Raw genomic sequence first — 23,289 nt, 5'->3', positions numbered from 1 at the left:
GCCAGAGGCGCACCTAAGGCAAGCCCGTCTGCGCCTGTCCGTGAGCCATCTGCGACCAGCGCCAGGAACCCTGGATCTCCGATGCCCCTCCGATATGACTCTGCCTCCCTCCACACATTCAACCAAAGGAGACACGCTGACTGTCAAAGAGCCGCACCTAACGACACCCTCAAAGACAGTTCTCCTGGAGACACTGCAAACAATCTTTCACCATTAACGACACGCCCATGACGGCAGAAGGCTCCATGGATGGCAGCTCCACCAAAGCCCTGACCTGCATCCTTCTCAACATGCGATTCCTACACAGACATGCTTCAGAGATCTGGGACCTCATCGACACCCTATCGCCCAAAGTTCCTTTCTTCACAGAAACTTGGACCAACCTTACCTCTGGCTCGACATCGCCACTGCCATCCCCGCTGGATACGAGATCCAGAGGAAAGACCGCCCCCACCGCCCAGGACAAAGCCTCGCCACCATACACAAGACCTCCTTCTGACTCTCCACATCCAGCACGAGTGACCCCCATGCCAGCACAGAACACCTCCACTTGCAGATCCAGACCAGCCCAAGGACCACGCTGCATGGCACCCTCGCCTACAGGCCCCCGGGACCACGCACCCAGGCTGCCACAACCATCGCCGACCTCATACCACCCCACGCCATCACCTCCATGGACTACATTCTACTCAGAGACCTCAACTTCCACCTCGACAACAGCAACGACCCCAACTTCACCACCCTCCTTGACAACCTCTCCAACCTCGGACTGATGCAGCTCATCACCACCCCCATGCACAGAGCAGGACACACCCTTGACCCCATCTTCACAGGAGGAGCAAGCATCCGCTTCAGCCACACCACACAGCCCCTCTGGACAGACCACCACTGCGTACACTTCACCTTCAATACCACCACTGCACCCAAACCCCCCTGCGCCCACCACGATGGAACAGGAACAAGATCACAGAGGATCACCTCAAGACCACCCTTCGCCTAGACCCTCCCATCACTACGACTGACGCCAACTCCCCAGCCAAAGAACTCCACCGTTAGATTTCCAGCTGCGCCGACAAGCTCGCCCCCCTCCGCCACCCCACTAAACAAGGCCCACCTTAGGCCGCCTGGTTCACCTCCGAACTCCAAGAAGCCAGACGCACCTGCAGACGCCTCGAGAAAACCTGGCGTAACCGTAAGACCGTGGAAGACCTGATCAATCACAAGAACGCCCAGAAGGAATACCACTGGTAAATAAGGAACACCAGGTGGACCTTCATCAAGAACAGGATCTACTGCAACGCTACCAACTCAAAGAACTTTTCAACGTCATACAGCAATTCACCAAACTCCCCAGCGAAGCCACGGACATCACACCATCCCAGGACCTCTGCAACAAGCTCAGCTCCTGCTTCCATCTCAAGATCAAGGACACGACATGCCTCCTCGCCATCGACAACCAGCCGACCATCTTGACGTGGAACATGTCACCGGAACCATGAACAACACCCACTCTGGAGCCCCCACAGACCCCTGCCCTCCTCACATTTACCACAGGGCCGCTGCCACCATTGCACCCAAACTAGCACAGATCATCTACGCCTCTTTCAAGTTTGGCATCTTCCTAGATGATTGGAAATGAGCGGAAGTCAAGCCACTCCTCAAGGAGCCCACGGTCGACCTAATGGACCTGAAAATCTAGCAACCCATCTCCCTGCTCCTCTTTACTGCCAAAGTCAGTGAGAGACTGGTAAACGCCCAGCTCAATACCCTCATCGAAGAGAACACCATCCTAGACTCCTCCCAGTCCGGATTCCACAGCAACCACAGGACGGAGACCGCCCTCCTCGCCGCCACAGATGACATCCGCATGCTACACGACCAGGGACACACCACGGCCCTCATCCTACTGGACCTCTCAGCAGCCTTTGACACCGCCTCACACCGTATGCTCGCAGCCAAACTCCACTAAAAGGAACCGCCCTCAACTGGATCAGATCCTTCCTCTCCGGCAGAACCCAGAGGATCAGACTCCCTCCCTTCATCTCGAAACCAACAGAGATCAACTGCGGAGTACCCCAAGGATTGTCGCTGAGCCCCATGCTCTTCAACATCTACATGGCCCCCCTAGCCGCCATTGTCAGACAGCACAGGCTCAGCATAGTCTCATACGCTGATGACACCCAACTCATCCTCTCTCTTACGAAGAACCCGGAAGACACAAGACTCAGCTTCCAGGAAGGAATGAAGGACGTTGCGCGCTGGAAGAAAGACAGCTGCTTGAAGCTCAACTCGGAGAAGACCGAAGTCCTCATCCTAGGACCCTCCAACTCGGCCTGGCACAACAACTGATGGCCCCATGCCCTCGAGAGCCCACCCACCCCTACAGACCACACAAAGAACCTCGGCATCATCCTGGACTCCTCCCTCAGCATGACCCACCAGATCAACTCCGTCGCCTCCATCAGCTTCAACTGCCTTCGCATCCTCCGTAAGACTTTCTAATGGATACCCCCCGAAGGCAGAAAGACCATCACCTAAGCAGCAGACTGGATTACTGCAATGCCCTCTATGCCGGATTCAACACAACCCTGCTTCACAAGCTCCTAACAATCAGGAACCCGCAGCAAGACTCGTCCTAGGGACACCACGACACAAACACATGACCCAGTACCTACGAGACCTCCACTGGGTCCCCGTCGAGAAGAGAGTGACCTTCAAACTTCTCACCCATGCTTACAAACTCCTCCACAACATCGGACCCAAATACCTCAACGAGAGAGTTTCCTTTCACAAACCTCCACTCCATCGACCTCGCCCTGGCAGAGACCCCCCGCATCCACAGAAACAGAGCTGGTGGACGAGCCTTTTCCTAAATCGCAACCAAGACCTGGAACGGTCTTCCAGCAAACATTAGACGCTCTCTGATCCTGCACACCTTCAGGAAGAACCTCAAGGCCTGGCTCTTCAACTGAACCGGAGCATTCCCTCCCTTCCCCCAGCGCCTTGGGACCGATACAGGTGAGTAACACACTTTATAAGCCCCTGATTGATTGATTGATTGATCGAACCACAACTTATGGTGGAGTCAGATTTTAAATTGCAATTGTGAAAATGCAGTTTGTGTGGCTACATGCCCACAGAAAAAACAATTTGGCAGCTTCCCCCTTTATGTCCCTGATGCCAGTCTGTCTGCAAAAACAAAAGAGCAGCCCAGCCATTTTCCTTTCAAAGGTGGACTTTGAAGCTCGCCTTTTGGGCTCACACCCTGTTTTGCCTTCCTACCAGGAGGAGGTCACAGCTCTTCCTGCATCAGTCCCTTTGTGTTCCTTCCTGAAAGATGTTCACACCTCCCCCCAGGAGGGCCGAAGTCTGTCTCAAGGTCAGCAACCGTAAAAAATACTGGGAAACTTTGACCAACAAAGGGGCAACTTTCTAAATTTACCATTGGTTCAAAAGTTACGTTAAATGTGACTTGAGTATCAAGTCAGGTGTATTGCAATGATCCTTTTGATACCTCCAAGAATCAAATTTAGTAGCCCCAATCAGAAGTTGGCACTCTTGAGTTGTCAGTGTGTATCTTTGTACTTGTCAATGGAACGACTAGTCTTGCCACAGTAAAAATAACAATGCAGGTTTTTTTACTGTCAGTACATGTAATATTAGAAAACACATGTGCAACTTTTAATATAAATATTAGAAATTGGGTCTCTAGTTGGCAGAGGTATGCACCCTGCCTAAGTAGGGACCGCAATTCTAATTAGGGTAAGTCAGTCACACACTTAAATCAGCCCGTGCTCCCCCTCTACTAGCTTGGCACAGAGCAGTCAGGTTTAATATAGGAGGCAATGCGTAAAGCGCTTGTACATATATGGATACAGTAACACAGTGAAAACACCACAAACAAGACTCCAAAGTGAGGTATTTGAATAGTATCTCTTTTACTTTTCAAATCAAAATTAAAAACAATCAGAATCCAATTAAAGTATCACAATTTCTGAATACTTCAACTTCAAGAATGTACAATGCTGAAAGACCACTTGAGCTTTCCTTAGGTTCTTTACGGTTACCCTGGGGAAATGACAGCGATCCATGCCGTGGATCGGAAGCAGACTTTCTTCCCGGGTCAGCGCGAAGCAATGCTTCCAAAGTTATTACAGTTAAATGCAATGTCAAGTTTGTGGTAGACTCGCTCCATTCAGGCCTGCCCGTGAGAGCGCTGGTAGGCAGCAGGGGCCTTGTAAGTCTTGGAATGCACAGTACCTTTCTCAGGGATTGCAGCGGTGCCGTCATCCTAGGGATTGGGACCTGCTTTGCTGGATCCTCAACTTGCTGGATCGATGCAGTTATTGGAGGCATGGTGGGCAGACGTCTAGCTTTTCTTGATACGTGCAGAGTGCTTCGGGTTGCGCTTAACTTCCTTCAGGCACTCCGACTTCGGAAAAGTCGACAAACACAATGGTCTGCACTCGAGCAGGCAGACATGGCAGTTCTTGATTGGTGCTGATGCGTGTGGATGACCAAAAGCACCTGTTGACACCCTACAAAGGCTAGGGACTGGTTGAGGCAAGTTAAACAGATTCAGACTCCACATTGGCAAAGCCTTGCAGCAGTTGTTTGTGCGAATGAAATCTTTAGTAGACATGAGATTTCCTGAACAGGGGGCAAACCAACAAGGCCTTGCAGTTACTTAGGTTGCAAAAGGTTGTAGAGAAGAGGTCCAGTCCTTCTCACAGCCCAGGTCAGAGGCTTCAGGTCAACACAGCAGAGCAGGTAGCAAAGTGGCAGTCTGTCTTGTAGCCCAGCAATCAGCAGATGACAGGCCAACACAACAAAGTGGTAAGCAAAGTAGAAGTCCCTCCTTTAGCACAGCTCCTCTTCTTGACAAAGTCTTCTTCGCACCCCAAAGTGAACTTCTGAGAGGGGAGGCATAGACTCAATACCTATATCCAAATGGGTCCTTGAAGGGGCTCCAAAGCAGAACCTTTGTAGAGCGCAAGTCTCCTTTCAGCCCAGCTCTGTCTGCCAGCCTGTGGGGGGTAAATCAGTGTTTTGTCGGTGCTCCACATCTGGGATGAGTTGGCGACAAGAAGGGGGCTCACTACCTTCCCTTCCCCCAACACGTCCATTGCAGATAACCCTGACTTTATCCCTGCGCTGCTGTCTCAGTCCTTTCCCTGCTGAGGGAGGGATTGTGTTGGAGACTGAGAGATCTCTTTTTAGGACTCTTATTCAAGACCTTTGAACCATGCACAACTAATTTATATCTTCTGGAAATGGCTAGGATGCAGTATTATCAGCTGCAGCATTGGGTGTTCCATCACTCCAACTAGCCAGGGGTGACTAGACCCTACACTCCCTTCAAAAACTTGTACGGGCATATGCTGGCTCGAGGGGACTGATATCTAATAGTACACTACATCATACTGCCGCCCCTCGCACGTACCCATACCAATCTTGCTTTCAGGCTACTACTACAGAGGGTATCTCGCCAAAGCAATGGGACACCCTTTGGCGGGATATACTTGATCCCTTACAGAGACAGCATACAAGCTTGCAACCCATTCAGGATCCGGTTCACTTACGTCTGAAAAAAGTATGAGCAGTAAATAACTTAAGGTTCAGACGAATTCAAAGTGTCCCTCAGAAGAAAATGCTGGAATTTCAAAACCAGTTCTTGGTTCTTAGAATGTTAGAAAGCCCCATCATGCCTATGATTTCTTTACTTTAAGGTAGACGATGTGCATTGTTAACATGGCATTATTTTAATCCACAGAGAAGTTCATGTATGTACTAAAATCTGTAAGCATCACTAGTACTGGACTTATCCAGGAACACTAGAGTGATCAATCACATATAGGATCAACATCTTAACTGCTTCCCCTTTGATGCTGCCTCTTACCTTATCTGGCATGAAACACAGGTGTAATATCCCCAGTGGCTGTATTAAGGACACAGCTAATTATTATTATTGGATTCAGTATTATTATGACAAAGAAGGAGTCTGGGTGATTCCTGCTTCCTATTCTTGGCCCGAGTCCGACGCAGAGGAGAGTAGGAGGATAGACGCGGCGATAAGGTGTTTTTATTAACACCCCTTAGCCTCCCCACTCATGATCCATGCCAGCCTCCACTGCACTTATAAACATGCCTGCGGAAGCCTTCCAGTTTGGCTACACTCCATAAAACGTAGGTGGAACAAAGCTCTCAGTCTTGTTGAAGCTGGGAAAATCTCTGAGCTACTGATCTTTCTATCAACTGATATCTCTCGTTAATGTTGAAGCACAAATCCTAGCAGATTCGTTGGCAAATATACTGGTCAAGGTTATCAACTCTATTACACACCAGAAACAATGGATTCATGCTCGGAAGGAGAATATGGAACTGATTCTGAAGGGTACAGCTGACGCTTGACTGTGCTCATGAATTTCCGGGACCCAGTGAAATCCTCTACACAGACCCAGTGGGAAATGTTTAGGCATCAACAGTACCCTATCTGCACCCTTTTATATTGAAGGGGCATCGGGCTTGGCTGCTCGTAGTCACTCTTGCTATTCTCTCTGGCCATGGAACCTTTGGCTGATTGGATCAAAAGGGACTGCTTAGTGAAAGGGTTTCACAGGGGGAGTGGAGATTGACGAACATGTCTCCTTGTATGCAGCTGGCATGTTCCATTTCCTTCAAAATGCCAAATGGTCTGGAGAGGGGTTAACATAAATATTTGATTTGTAAGTATATGGATCCAGGCTCAGGTTAAATTTGCAGAAATATGTTATAGCTACCATACTGGGGACACGTGTAACTCAATGGAAGTCCAGGCTGCAAACCCCAAATAGATAGCTTATCAGAGTTGGGAATCCCAAACACTTCTGGCCCCTAGAGATGCTTGGAACTAAACATGGTTCCTCTCTTAGAGAAAATGAAAAAATACATCTCACTCCCTTTCAGTATCCTTGGTAGGGATGGTGGCGATTTTTAAGATGACCACACTCCATAAAATTGCTTTGTGTACCATAGAACTACCCCTTTCAAATTACTCCATATTTCTTCAGAGAGGAATGCAGCAGTGTTCAGCATTTTCTTTAGGAAGGTAGGCGGGTGAGAATAATAAGTGTGGACAATTTATGTATCATAAGGCTCTTTGCATGGCAGATATACAGTTATATTATTGGACAGCACAACTAATCAACATTAGTGATTGGCTTTTCAGAGATAAGGATGACGTCACATTCTGACTGGAACTGGATAGGTTTGAGGGCTTTACAATATTGGGGTCTCCGTATGGAAGTAATTAACTGGTCTCCTTGCCATTTGTCAAAAAAAGTAACTCTGGAGTGTTGGTGAGCAGCACTGAGGTGAATATGTTGGCAAAATTCACACAGAGAACACCCTGGCAGCATACATGGCTTTCTCAATCGGTGGTACTGGCTGAGTTGTGGACACATTTAATCTGGGTGATGTTTGGACAGGGACTAATACAAAGGCCTTTCAGGAGTTAAGGAAGAAGTTTGCCTTCTTAACTCGGTTTTATAGACTTTAGGAGTTGAGACACTCCCTTAACTCGCATGGCCTAGAATTCAACCCACTAGAAACCAATCTGAGATTTAAACCTTTGGGCAGAAGGGAAATTGCAAAAACTACATTTCCCTACTCATGAAAATGTCAGACTCTTTTGGAACAAGACGGGAGGAGAGGGAACAGAATGTGGGTTCTCTGGAGGAGGCCGAGCGACCCGGGGTGAAGATGGCCCAACAGCAGTTAGCTTTATAGGCCCACAGTTTACGCATCTGCATTAGGTTTACTTCACTTCCTACAGGTTGTGGCAAATTAGCAGTAGTGCACCCCCTTCTGCCTGCATTATAAGGCTGAAGATGGGACCTTTTATATGTTATCTGCCAATACCCGATAATCCAGAGCCGCTGGAAGGCTGTGGAGTGCTCACTTTCCACGGTGCCGGAAAGACCTGTAGCCCTTAACCAAAGGTTTATGACAATGGAGATGATGGAGGAGATGGGAGCCCCTAATGCAGTTCTTTATTGGAAGGGATGGACTTTCTGTTAGCCAAACAGAATATTGCCGAGTGCATGCAGTCCAATAATGCCCTCGTCCCCGTACGTACGGACTAGAAAAGAGGAATGGCCTATTGTTCTCTTTTAAAAGAGGCACACTTTGTGGCTAAGAGATGTCTGAAGAAGCATAACAGCATCTGGGGTAACTTGATGGGATCTCTTCAATTGATATTCATGTGATGGACCTAATATTTCGTATTTGGATAATATTTTCTCCTTGTATGAGAGTAGTGGGTGCCAACTGATTTCACGTTGTCATTATAAATTAGCGTATGCTGTGACTGGCTGCTTAAATTGTTAATTTGAAAACATCAATGAAAATCGGTATAAATTTTTTTAAAAAGCCGTATATAATTCCATTTGTAATATACTTTTATTTGTGCTTTGGACGTCATCCCATCCAGAACAATGGCTCTCTTAGTTCCGTTGAACTGAATACCAAATGAACAAATTCACAGTTAACTGAAGTTAATAAAATACTTTGAAATAAAAAAAGAGTAATCCGGTGTGTACACCCCCGGCTGCATGTTACGCCCGTGCTGACCTTCCGAACTGACATTGACTGCGCCGTTTGTTTTCTGTTGGGCTCGTAATGAGCCCGTGAATAAGAAACTTGGAAACTTTCCCCAGGAGCAGAAACGACATTTGTACCTGTTCTATTTTTATTCCTGTGACGATTTTGTGTGCGAGTGGGTCCTGCAGCTGTCTGTGTGCCCCCTTCGATACTACATACTGTCGTGGTGATGTACCATAATGGCCATTGGTAAAGCACATTGGGGCAGATTTATGATAACTGGCGCATCCCCAGGGATGCGCCAGTTATTTTGCGCCGCTGCTCCGCCACCCATGGTGCGCCGCATTCACAATGCGGCGCACCATGGGGCAAAAACAGCCCAGATGTGTGACGCATCTGTGCCGTAAAGGTGGCGCATTGCTGGAGTTGCGTCGCAAGCGCGACGCAGCTCCAGCAAGGATCGGGGGTGCCCCATCTATACAATGCTGCGTCAAGACCTACGCCTGCTTCAAGCAGGCGCAGGGTTTTGACGCAGCATTGGCCTGAAAGTAACTGAGTGAAATCTTATAGATTTCACTCAGCCACTTTTGCGAGGCGCACCTGCCCCGGAACGCCCACCCTGCGCCGGAACGCCCACAAGTGGCGCAGGGCTTTACAACGTGACGCATCTGCCTAGATGCATCACGTTGTAAATGGGTCGTAGGGATGCGCCACGTTTACGCCGCAGTTGCGTGACGCAAACGTGGCGCATTCCCATCATAAATCTGCCCCTTAAGGTATACCACAGTGCAGGTGTGGCCGGTGCTGCCGTACTGACTGCAGCTTTTTTGTGCATTCTGCACCCCAGCTCCTGCAAAGGCTGAGGAGAAAATCACAAGACTGTGTGCGTTGTCATCCGGGCCAAGGACTCATTTGTACACAAACAAGGAACGTATATGCTAACCCTGGGCTGGAGCCATGCCTTTACCTCTGTTGGGGTACATGGCCACATTCCTGTCTGAGCACACCAAGAAAGGGTGCACTAGTGTAATATTTACCTTGCAGTTCCTCTGTTAAGTGAACATTTAAAGATAGGCCTAGAAAAGGTCAGCATAAACGGTACAGATTGCAGATGTTCTGCATAGCAGACTACCCGCCATTGTATGGCTGAAGAAAACAGGCAAACATCTATTTCCTCAGCACACGCTTTTGAGTTTTTGGGTTTCTAAAAAAAATCACTAATGAAAAATTTAAGTGGTCGTCTGGGATCCCCTCAGTCTATTTGAAACACTATCTTGGTGCAAATTAGAATTCCACAACAGCCCAAAGGGTTTTTCCTAATGCAAATACATTATTTTTTTCAAATACAGCATTATTTTATGAAACCATTAAATGGAAGAAGATACAACAGATTCCAAATCAGAAAAAATGGTTTATTATGTTTAAACTCCCAAAATCATTTTAATTGTAATTCATAAACGTTCTTAATACTTTTAACTGCACATTGTTATGAAGCAGAGAATAATTGAACATCATATCATTGTGCGAGGTACCCTGTGTTACATTTAATTACCTTGCACTGTATAACAGCAGTCTTCTCAACAGTGAGTGGCATGTAAAATTGCATTATACTGAAATAACGTGTTAGAGTCTCTCCTCTGATAGCAGGAGCGTATGCCATGGCTTATCTCCTTTGGACTCTGAAAATGTAATAAAGGATGAAATACAGTGTAATGCCAACAGTAAATGCACTGGACATTCTGTTACCATGGCCTTGATTCCAGCTAATATCTTGAACACACTCTGTATTGAATTTCATCTGGCTGGTACCCGATGGAAATAAAGATCAGAGCAGGAATGGCGCACAGCAAACATGAACAAACCCTGCCCAAGCTTAAATAAAATAATAAAATGTAGCAAAGAGGCTAATGGGAAATGTTATTACAATTTCCTCATTTTTTCTTGAATGTATTCCTTATCATTATATCCATTATGCTCTCAGGCAGCAGCTAAACTTTTGGCCTTTTCGAAGTAATTTCTGATTGGCTTGTTCCCAGATGGAAGCTGCTACACAAATCAAAGCCCATCACCTATTCTTCAAAATACAGTACTCTATTAAGAGCTAATCAGAATAGCAGGCTAAGCTAACTAGCAATCTTTGACAGTGAACATGTTGTACATTTTCAAATACAAATGATTCTTTTTTTTCCATTTATTTCGTACTGCACATTTTCTCCAAGGCGATTTAGAATGACCTACGAAATGGTTAAATGGCTTGCCTTACGGAGTGTTTGACGGCAAGGTTTAATGAGATAAATTAATTCGAAGAAACTTTAAAGCAGAGTGTAAAACACTGGCGACATGCTTCGTGGGGGTTGTTAAAAGCAGTGTAGCACCTTAAAGCATTGAGGGTGCGATGGCATGTCTGAAGTAAGAAAACGTTTAAATACACTGGCTCTTTTAAGGTGTACTACAAAAACATTAACTTAAAAAAATCACAGTAAAGATATAATTGAATACATATTAATGCAATGCTATAGTATTGGGCAATTTAGAATAAAAACAAAATGTTAATCTTCAGATTTATCCAAGTAAAAAGCCCTTTTTTGCCTAAAAAACTATTTTCATGGACTATTCACCCTTCAGTATTTATATATACATGCCTGAAGGAATTGCAAAGTATGGTGGAGATTTTTGCATGTTCCTATAAAGGAACTCTGCTTAAATTGAGTAATCTAAGGGAAGCATTTAGTAAACATCAGTAGTCCATGATTTCACCTGAACCTAGAACCAGAGAGACCAGCCAAGAAACCTATGCAAGATCCGATTTATATTTTACAGGGAAAAATTCATAATACCTACAGACCTACGTGGTACAGTGAGAGAGAATATCAACGTCTTTGTACATCAAGTTGCATTACGAAGGTAAAGTTAGATCATGATAGTGGTCCTATAAAGACCTGAATCTGGACAAATGTTACTGTGGAAGAGCACATAGTACTCTGAATGTAGGGTGTATTCAGAATCACCTATCTCAGTAGGTTTGTTGGTCCCAGCCAATTCATTATGCAATGTGTCTGAGAGTTTGTCAATACTGTTTGTTTTAGTCCCTAAATTATTTAGAATCAATTCAAATCTTTATTTGATTCAAAGAATCATCAAAACAATTCTTAAAAATATAACGATTTAAAAAATACATAAAATGTAGATTCCACTTATTAATACATTAAATATCATCCTCTTGAGAACAAGTGCACCATGAATCAGGGAGGTAAAACTTCCAATTTTCCTTTCCCTTTAGGAGAATTTGTCAATTTACATAAAGTGCAAGTGCATATTAGATCGACCCCTCTCAGAAGTACAAAAAGTAGGAGGAAACATAAAAGTGCAAGTGCATACGAAATTGACCCTTTCCAGAAGTACACCACTGTCAATAGTTGTACTAAAATAGTTTGAATTGTGTAAAGATATTCATGATGAGAAGCTTCCGACTTAACTTGGTAATAAACCTGTATATTTCACCCCACAATATACCTTTTCACGGGCATTGAACATTTGCTATGATTTTACACCATTCATGTTCATTCTTATCGAAAGGTATAGAAAGGGAGTCATATCATTGTTAACTCATTCACTTTGTGGGTTTTATCTGTTCTGTTTTAATTCTGAATCTTCTTAAAAATTTGTAGGAAGACCCAGCAGAATCTAGCGGGTAAGCCTAATCTCTGTATGGCCAACTCTGAGACCTCACACTGATTTTATTGCGCACAACCCTGACCCTTCCATCTATCCCACAAGTGTGTGACTTAGACACCACACCACCGCCCAGGTTGCCCCCACTGTCCTGAGGAAGACCCGCAGGCCGAGGCCCCAACTTACCCCTTGAGCCCCAAGATGGGTCAAAAAGACGACACACATATTTCACCCACCTTGTACCACGAATCCCTGACTATAACGTGCCGCACAAGGCTGCTAGTGTGTGTTGAAGAAATTGTATAGGAATCATGTTTTGAAATAATTTCATGTGGTCAGGTGGAATAGACTGAGAATTACCCATTAGTCAATTGAATGAACTATCATAATTACCTTTGTTCACCACTATCCCTGAATTCTATTCACCCCTTGCACATCTAGAGCACTATTCTCCCCCGCACGTTCCCTAGAGCAACCTTCTCCCTTATCCCTCACTGTAAATAACAGCAAAGAACTGATTGTTGTTAATAACCGGATCGATTAAAATGACCGATTGCATTGAATCTAACATTGTGATTGCTGCGCTTTTATCTTAAACTGTTTGCATTATTGTTTACTGGGAGCCAACTGAGTTTGGGCTCTGGAAATAATTTGTTTAACCATTATTGTAAGTTGTGATTCAAATCTAACTGCAAAAACAGGTATGTAAAGCATCTAAAAACAAAAACATTTCAGTAAATAATGAAGACACAACACAAAATAAAAATCCAACACCAATTTATAAGGATAGGTAATATTTTTATCTTTTAAATGACACCAAAAAGAAAACAATCCAGTGGAGGGAACCAGATATATGAATTTTTAAAGATTAGTTACTTTCTAGTGCTTAGAAACCAACAGTGCCCCTTTTAGCCATTTTGTTTTCTATGACAGGGATACCTTTAGAAATTATTCTGGAAAATCTCACCAAATGTGTTTTGCAGCCTTCTCCAGCAGGCGGGGTCCAGTTAGAACTCCTTCCTGAAGTTCTGCTTGCGGGTCCCAAAGTATCCAACACACAATCCAAGGTTTTGGAATCTCCAAGAGGGTCCTTGAAAGTGTGAAACTTCAATTCCGCAATCCACTTGAACAAAACCCTTACAAATCCACTGGTACTCCAGGCTGGGAAATCTTTGTGGAGACGTCCAGGTGAGCTCTGTTAACCTGTTGCTTGCAGGGAGTCCACTCTTTAGTCATTTTGGAGCAAGTTAATCCACAGGGCTGCAGTTTCAGTTGGTGCAGTCTTCAGAGGTCAGGCCTTAGAAATCTTTGCACATCAAAACTTTTCAGCTGGGCATTTCTTGCTTCAGTAAGTTTCAAGCAGCAGATCTGGAGGGCTCTGCCCCTCTCAGATACGTATTCAAAGTTCTCTGAGTCAAGCAGGAGGTCACTTCTGCCCAATGGGAGCAGGGTAACTCCTCATAGTTATGACCATATCCGGTAGAATGTGGCATTATTTTGTCCCACAGTGCAGCAACTCTTCCAAATCCATAATGGCTGATTTTCCAGCAAGGAGGTAAGAGCTGGCTAAACACACACCCTGGGATGGCTTATTTCTATAGACTCTCCCCCTACCACCTGCACATACCTTCCCTAATCCTGGGTCTGGTGGGGATCAAAAGTGTAAAGTGGAAACAGACATTGTGGCCATCCCTCTGTCTTTGAAGACCATGGTTTATGACCACTCCCCCTGCCCTGGCATTCCTATTGAACAACACACTGCCCTGCCAGCTGAACTGGTTAACCCCAGGGGCTCTTTTTCACCTCTTCAAGGCAGCCTGGATAATCCACTTAACTCTGACCAATCAGGGCAGACCACTGGAAGGCTGATTTTGGACTTACAAACAAGAAAGTCTAATAACTTTCTCTATGTACACTTTAGGAGAAATTCAACAATATGATATTGTTGGATTTACTATTATCATTCTGGGAAGTCTTTGAATGGCCTGTCTAGTCCTCTCCTATCAATAGTTATTAAGCAATAACTTCCTACCATGTTAACCTATGTAACAAGGGATATGCAATGGGAAAAATGACTTGGACCATTTTTCCAGCACCAGGACTTACAAAACATATTTTATAAGTACTTGCCTTATATCTATAGGAACCCTACCCCATATGCAACTACAGGAGACTTTAGGGGTTCTGAATCTATAGAAATATTGGAGGTTCTCCTTGTACTGTGCCCCTACCATCAAAGTCGAATTTGAGCAGCACTTTACCACAATGTGGGGAGGGAAATGTGAAGTTTCACTTTTCCCAGGCATATACATGCTCATTTTATAAGGGTGTACCTTATAGATAACTGACCCCCTACCCCTGGGATACCTAGGGAAGACCCCGGGGGTCCCTAATCTGCCAAAACATTGTAGGATGTACATTTTTAAGTGCCCCTACCACCAAAGTCGAGTTGGGCACAATTTACTTTTTAAAAGCAGTCATGGCACACATGGCCTTTTTTAAACTGACCTCAGGCTGCAGCAGTGCACACATGCAAGTGCAAAAAAAGCTGCTGGCCTCTCAACTGCCATGCCCCAGGGTACTTAGGACTTTTAGGTAGTTTCAATCCCCTGCCCTATTTTATACCAGGGGCTTATGGGGTAGGGCATGCCAATTACAGGGGGTACCCCACCATACCACAGTATACCCTAGAGTATGCTAAGTGTTTAACTGTATTCTAATGTGTCTCTTTCAGCTTAGCACTGGCCGTGGGCCTAGTTAGGCAGAACCCGAGGTCAGTCAAAATCAGTTACCACTAGTATCAGTCAGCAAAAATTTGGGGGGTGCCCAGGGCACTGGATGACTTTGCAACATAGCCCCACTCAAACGAAAGGTGATGGGTTACTAACCTACACCCTGGTAGTTCTCATCAGCTAAGTGGAAAAACCTGGAAAGTCCATCAGCATTTGCATGGGCAATCCCAGGCCTGTGTTTCACTGTAAAGTCCATTCCCTGTAGGGAAATGGACCACCTTAACAGCTTGGGATTCTCCCCTCCCTCTCATCTGCATGAGCCTTCTGAGAGGTCTGTGGTCAGTTTGAACATGAAAGTGAGTCCCAAACAAATATGGTTTCAAATTTTTTCAGGGACCACACCACAGGAAAAGCCTCTCTCTCAATGGCATTCCACCTATGCTCTCGGGGAAGAAGCCTCCTGCTAATAAAGGCAACTGGCTGATCAAGGCCCTCTTCATTTAGCTGTGACAATTCTGCCCCAATCCCTTTCTCTGAAGCATCGGTCTGAACCACAAATTCCTTTATAGCACTGGTGCTGAATACATAGCAGCTTTCAGAATGTCAAAAACCTTCAGACACTCTGAGGTCCAAATCACCTTCTTGGGCCTCTTTTTAGAAGTGAGTTCTGTTAGGGGCCCACAATGGTCCCATAATTTTGAACAAACCTTCTATAATACCCTGTCAGTCCAAGGAATGCCCTGACCTGAATATGGGTAACAGGAGAAGTCCAAAGCAAAATAGTTTGGATTTTCGTTTGGAGAAGCTGTACATGGACCCCACCTACCAGGTACACCACAAAACTCTGCCGTATTTGGCACTTGCTTGCCTTAATAGTCAGGCCTGCTTGTTGCATGGCCTGAAGCACTTCCCTTATGTGATTTAAGTGACCCCCCCAGGTAGAACTGTATACAGCTATATCAGCCAGGTAAGCTGCACTGAACTGTTCCACCCCAGACAAGACCCGGTTTACCAACCTTTGGAAGGTGGCAGGGCATTCTTTATTCCAAAGGGCATAACCTTGAACTGATAATGTCCCTCTGGTGTGGAGAATGCTGACCTCTCCTTTGCTCCATCAGTGAGGGCAATCTGCAAGTAACCTGAAGTCAAATCAAATGTACTCGGGTACTTAGCAGCCCCTAAACTATCAATGAGCTCATCAGCTATAGGTATAGGGTGAGCGTCAGTCTTTGTGACTGCATTCAATCCTCTGTAGTCCACACAGAACGTTAACTCCTTGGGTCCCTCTTGAGGATTAGGTTTAGGTACCAGCACCAATGGACTGGCCCATGGCCTCTCAGATGGTTCAATTACCCTCGGTTCCAGCATCTTAGCAACCTCAGCTTTAATGCTGGCTCTGACATGGTCAGAAAACCACTACAGTTTATTTTTGACAGGTAGGCTGTCACCAGTGTCAATGTGGTGCACACACCACTCAGTGATGCCTGGGGTCAAAGAGAACAGGCCAGCAAACTGCTCCAGCACCTGCTTACAGTCTCTGTGCTGCTGGTCTGTCAATTTGGGAGAGAGTACAACTCCCTCCACTGACCCATCTTGCACATTAGTGGAGAGGAGGTCGGGCACAGGCTCAGTTTCTTCCTCCACACCCTCATCAGTGACCAGCAACATGGTCATGTCTGACCTGTCATGGTGGGGTTTCAATCTATTCACATGCAGGACCCTGTGAGGGTTCCTTGGGATGCCAAGGTCAACCAAATAGGTAACCTCACCCTTCTTTTCTAAGATTGAATAGGGCCCACTCCACTTGTCATGGAGAGCACTGGGAGCCACAGGCTCGAACACCCACACCAACTGTGCTGGAGTATACTCAGGCATAGTAGCCTTTTGATCATACCAGTGCTTCATGAGCTCCTGGCTGTCCTCCAGTTTCATGTTTGCCTTGTACATGTACTCTGCCATCCAAGACCTCAGGCCTAGCACATATGTCCTTTGCTTGAGCACATTGTCCTTTGCTTCTTTAAAAGGCTTCTCTAAAGACTCTCTTAGCAGGCTCAATGGCCCTCTCAAAGGGTGTCCAAACAACAACTCAAAGGGACTGAAACCAACCCCTTTCTGTGGCACCTCCCTGTAGGCAAATAGTAGGCATGGGAGGAGAACATCCCATCTCCTCTTGAGTTTCTCTGACAACCCATTTATCATGCCCTTCAGGGTTTATTTATTTATTTATTGGTTTGTATAGCGCTAGAATCACTCCAAAGGAGTATCTCCGCGCCTTGGAACCGGTAAACAGCAGGCGAGAAAATTGGAGGTGCTGTTAGACATCATTTTTAAACAGGATGGTTTTTAAACGTTTTCGAAATGTGAGATGTTCTTTACATTGTCTCAGTGACAGAGGGAGTTTGTTCCACAGCTTGGGACCAGCAATGGAGAGGGCTTTACCTCCATGTCCGGACTTCTTAGCGCGGGGAACTACCAGAAGGAGGTATTTGCTCGATCTAAGGGAACGTATTGGAACGTAGGGAACAAATTTCTGTTCGAGATAGACGGGCCCTTGTCCGTTTAAGCACTTATGGATCAGGCAGCAAATTTTGAATTTGGCTCTTTGTCGAATTGGGAGCCAATGCAGCTGTTCAAGTAGGGGCTTGGAGGCAGTTCTCGGGGGGGCATTCAGAACAAGGTGAGCTGCCGTGTTCTGAATGACTTGTAGCTTAGCCAGCACTCCTTCATTTGCAGAGAGCAGCAAGCCATTGCAGTAGTCGATCCGACTAAGGATCAGTGCTTGGACGAGGGTTTTCTTAACCGAGTCAGGTAGCAAAGGGAAAACTTTGCGAAGTAGACTGATGGTATAGAAGCATATCCCTGAGATGTAACTTGTGTGTTGTTTCAGTGACAGATCGTGGTCAAACCGAATTCCCAGGTTCTTCACGACCTGTTTGGGTTCAGGGACTGCTCCTAAGTTTGACGGCCACCATTCGGGAGTCCATAGAATTTTTGCCTCCCCGAACAGCATTACCTCCGTTTTGTTGACATTACATTGGAGGTAATTAGTAGACATCCATTTTGCCACTGCCTTCATGTCTGAAGAAAAAGAGTTCCTAACCTCAGCGGACAGAGTTTTAAAAGGGAAAAGGAGCTGTGTGTCATCTGCGTATGATACGGGGATGAAGCCGTATCTACGCAGTACTCCAGCCAGGGGTGCCACATAGATGTTAAAAAGGGTTGGGCTCAAACAGGAGCCCTGTGGCACCCCCTTTGAAATCTCTGTTTCCGCTGAGCGATATGCACCCATGGTGACTCTCTGGGTGCGGTCAGTTAGGAAGCTCTTTAACCAGTCAAGGGCTTTATTCTTAATGCCAGCGTTCGACAACCGTTCAGTCAGGATGGAATGAGACACGGTGTCGAACGCTGCAGACAGATCTAATAGAACCAGTATGACTGAGAGGCCCTTGTCCTGGTACATGTGAAGGTCATCAGTGACAGACAGGAGGGTGGATTCTGTACTATATTTGGGGCGGAACCCTGACTGGGAGTAGTCCAGGGCATTGGCGAGTTCGATATGACCGGATAGATGGCGGTTCATGTTTCTCTATAATTTTCCCCAGAAATGGTAATAGGGAAATGGGTCTTAAGTTGGTTAGATCAGACCATGGAGTGGCAGTGTTTTTCCTTATCGGTCTGACAAGAGCTCGTTTCCACTCCTTGGGAACAACGCCTGAGGTAAGTGAGAGATTCACTAATTCAGTGATCTTTGGGCAAAATTGTTCTGCCAGTACAGGCATTAACCTGGCAGGGATGTTGTCATCTGGACTCCCACTCTTAATCTGCTTTATTAGTATAGATGTTTCTTGTAATGAGATTGGAGGAAAGGTATCCAAGGAGTATTTATCCAATCTTGCTTCTGTTTGTGTCTGAAGAAGTACTAGGTCTGTGGGAGTGGCTTGGCTTGTGCACACTATTTTATCATAGATAGTATTGATTTTTTTGGTGAAAAAACAAGAGATTTCATCACACAGCTGTTGGGAGGCCATCTCAGGGGATTTGCATGCAGTAGGTTTAGCGAATGTTTGAAGGATTTGAAAAAGAACCCTAGGGGAGTTCCCTGCCTCTTGTATTTGTGATGCAATGTGTGTTTTTCGTGCTGTGCGAATCGCTTTGTGGTAGAAGGATAGAGCATCCCAGTATTTTCTTTTATCCTCTTGAAGATGGGTCGTTCTCCATCTTTTTTCTAGTTTCCTTGCACCTAGTTTCAATGTTCTTAAATGATCGGAAAACCAGATTTCTTGCTTTTTAGCTGGCCTAGATTTGAAATGCTTCAATGGGGCAATTTGATCTATGGCTCTCTTTGTTGAATCTCTCAACAAGACCATTTGCTTGTGGGTGATAGGGAGTGGTGAACTTGTAGTGTCATGGGATGAGCCTTGCATTTACACTGTGTTAAGCTGGCATGAGCTTATTAGAAGTTTAAATGCCATTTTTCCTTTCTGCTGCCTTTGCACACAGCACACATTATTGTAAATGTTTAGAGTTTAGCAGAGTGTTTTGCTTCACACGAGAATAATATGTTTTGCTATATTAACAGCCTTGCTTGGTAAGCTTTGTCTGAACAGTGAGTGCCGAAGCCTTCAAGGTTATTTCAACAAAGTGGTTGTTGTTCGGACTGATCAGCGCATGTTTTAGACATAACATATATGCAGCTGTGACCACCTCTATTTTTGGTGCGTTTAATAATGCACTGCGTAGGCATGATCACACACACTTGGAGAACATTTGCATGCAGAGAGCTGGTGCAGAAACTGATGTGATCCATTTCTGCTAGGACCAGAGGTAGGGGCTGCCCTTGTAATCCCAAGAGACCTTCAGTAGATATAAAATAACCTACTAGCAAGGGAGATAGAGGTGTATTCTAACCTGTTTTCCATTTAGCATTGTAACATGTTTTCTCCCTCTATATTTTATGGAATAGTAACTATGCTGATAATCTTGTTGAATATAATATGTCTGCTTGTATTAGCTAAAATACTGCGCATGAGAACACGGCATTAGAAATAAATATTTCAAACTTGCACGTGTCTCCATATACTCCATGTTTTGGACTGGTATGAGAGTATAACGAGAGAGTGTTCATGTGCTCCACATTCCCTGAGGTATTCTAAGTTCCATGTTCTGGGTTGTCTAATCATTGGTGTTGTGGAAGAACCAATGAGACACTGATTGCTAGTCGGGTAGGGGATATTGGCTACTATGGTGATTTTTGGCACACCCTAATTCACTGAGGTTCCAAGTCTCGATGCACAGTTCTGTATAGGAACAGAATCCCTGCTACAGTAGTTAACACCACACTCATCTCACAAAGCAGTCAGATAGCTGGACAGGAAGTTTGTGCCCCTATCTTACACCACCTGTTTTGGAAAACCCACTCGGGTGAACACACGAAGCAGTGCTCTAGCCACAGCAGGAGCATCAATCGTCTAAGAGGTATGGCTTCAGAGTATCTAGTGGCGTGGTCAACTACCACTAAGATATACCTATTACCTGATGCAGTAGGTGGGTCCAGGGGACAAACAATTTCCATCCCCACCCTTTCAAAAGGAACCCCAACCACTGGCAGTGGCAGTGGTATTAGGGGAGCCTTTGTCTTGCCCCCTGGCTTGCCACTAGCCTGACATAGGAGCTGCAAAACTCCTTTAAATTTTCAGACATATGTGGCCAGTCGAAATGGTTCACCAACCTGTTCCATGTCTTTGTCTGTCCCAAATGTCCTGCCAAGGGGATATCATGACCCAAAGTCAGGATGACATCTCCGTTCTTCTGGGGTACCACCAACCTCCTAGTGGCCCCCTCGAAGCAGTCCATCTTCCCAGTAGAGTTTGTGAAACCCACTGTCATCCCCCTCCTCTTGCTTAGAAGCAATCTGCCTCAAGCTCTCAAGGGTGGGACAGTCATGCTGTCCCTGACTGAACTCCTCTCTGGAGGGTCCTCCTGCTCCTGCCAGTTCTGCCAAATCTGACAGCTCTGGCAGAGATGGAGTCCCTCCCTCAGAGGCTAGATCCTCCCCATTAGGGTTAGGTTCTTCCTGCACCTCTGGAGTTCCCTTGGCTGGCTCACCAGGCCCAGTGCCCTTGTCCTTGGATGCTTGGCCCTTTGTTCCAGGGTCTAGGTGTCCAGCCCCTACCTTCTGGCTAGTCTGTGACCTAGTCACAGCACATACATACTCAGGGAGCTCCAATATTTGCATATGAAGTCCTCTCTCCACCTCTGACAACGCAGAGGCTTCAAGATCATTGCCCAGTATACACTGGACTGGGAGCACCTGTGACACAGCTACCTTCATGAGTCCTGTCACACCTCCCCATTCCAAATCTGCCATGGGATGGAGTCTGCTAGTGCTGTCTGCATATATCACCTGGTAAAACTCACCAGGTAACACCCTCTCTGGAGGCACCAGTTCATTCATCCAGGACCATAGTTACATCAGCCCCAGTGTCTCTGATAGCCTCAACCTCAGTCCCATTCACTTTAGGCCTCTGCCTGTACTTGTCCATGTTTGGAGGAAAGGCAGCAAGGGTGGAAATATTCACCCACCCAGGGGCACTAAGGTTGCTTCTACCACCTGACTGTTCTCTACACCACCCTCCACCCTTACACTGATACTGGCAATCCCAGTGGAGGGGATGCTTCTTGGCGCAGACAGCATCTCCCTGCATATGCCCTGGTTGGTTACAGTCAAAGCACTTATACTTCCATCTCTGCCAAGTTGACACATATGAGGGAGTGTATAATTTGTTTTTGAAGAAACATATTTTGAATCAGCTGATGAGTGGGTGAGAACCCCGGTTTCCATTCAGCATCAGGGGGTAACCAGAAGAAAGGAGGACAGGTCTCTTCCCAAGGGAAACCCCAGGGAAATGAAGGTCAAAAACCCAAGGAGCCCTCCAAAGACCCACAAAAACCTGCACAAGGAGGGGGGGGGGAAGCCAACCCAAATTCAAAAGGAGGGGATTTCAGGGAAAGCCTTGTAGGTTCTTTGATCCCTCAAAGAACACAGTCCAGCTCAATGTCATGGGGAAAGAGACAAAGGATGAAGGCAGAAAGTGTAGGAGATTCAGCATCATTGAAAACTATAGGGGTGAGGTTAGGAAAACGTGAATAAGGGTAAAACATTGAGGTTTAGAGACTTCAGGTAGAAAGAGGTAACAAGGTTCATGAAAAATCGGGGTAGAAGTAAAGTAGGATATGATGACAGGGAGAGATGAAATGATGGGCACGTGCTACCATGAAATTAAAAGGGAATATACCAAGGAGTGTAAAGAATGACCAAAATAGAGACAATAATCATAATAGTGAACTCAGGGAATGTATGTCATGTAGCAAGGCTTACCTCTTAGGACTCGGCAAGCATTGAGGAGCAATTTGATTTATTTATTTACAGCTTTATATAGCGCAAACATGACCCATGAGGGAATCAGAGTGCTTTATACATGAACAGGATGCAAGAGGTAAGCAAAGAATACAATGATAAGCAATAATAACACTCAAAATCAAAAGTATGTGTAGTAGTGGTATGAGGATGGGGTGAGGATCTACCTCAAGACCCAAATAAAGAAACATAAAGATAAATAACAAGCTACGGTGCTGCCCAACATAGCGCAAGAGAATTTTTTGGGGGGGAGTGTTATATAGTGCGAAATAGACCCGAAGGAATCAGATCACTTTACATGAGCACCAGTTAAGTTACAGACGGACACATTAATTTTTGTTAGGGACGGGAAGATTAAGGGCCAGATGTAGGTAATTCCGATTTACCTACTCTTAAATACCGAATCATACCGATTCGGTATTTAAGAGTAGGTAAATAGGAAGTAGGCAGATGTAGGTAATATTTATTTTTCAATTACCGAATCTGTAAGATTAGGTATTTACCGATTCTGTAAGTACCGAATCGGTATTTCCCATTGATTCCTATGGGCCTTGAAGCCCATAGGAATCAATGGAAAATACCGATTCGGTATTTACAGAATCGGTAAATACCGAATCCTGGCAGGGGGAACGGGGTGTCACTTTGACACCCTGTAGCACCCCAATTGCAGGTTTGTGTGCCATGTGGCACACAGACATGCCCAAGGGCATGTCTGTGTGTCACATGGCATAGGTGTACATGCACAGATGTGCACGTACATTGGAATTCGGTATTTTACCACCCAATAGGATTGGGTGGTAAAATAAGAAATCCTAAGGGCCTGTGGTACTGCAAACTGTGCCACCTACATATGGATTAACAGAATCGGTATATTTAGTGATTCGGAAA

General features: G+C 45.6%; 1 long non-coding RNA gene across 1 annotated transcript in view; it reads left to right on the top strand.

The window, feature by feature from the left end:
• LOC144770582 (uncharacterized) overlaps positions 1 to 23,289 on the top strand; it is a 783,424-nt gene that overhangs the window by 196,672 nt on the left and 563,463 nt on the right. The gene's annotated exons all lie outside the window — the stretch shown is intronic.

Source organism: Lissotriton helveticus, chromosome 1_1 (genome assembly GCF_964261635.1).
Source record: "Lissotriton helveticus chromosome 1_1, aLisHel1.1, whole genome shotgun sequence".
Classification (NCBI taxonomy): domain Eukaryota; kingdom Metazoa; phylum Chordata; class Amphibia; order Caudata; family Salamandridae; genus Lissotriton; species Lissotriton helveticus.
The sequence above is the reverse complement of the archived record's forward strand: the minus strand, read 5'-3'. Positions and strand labels throughout refer to the sequence as shown.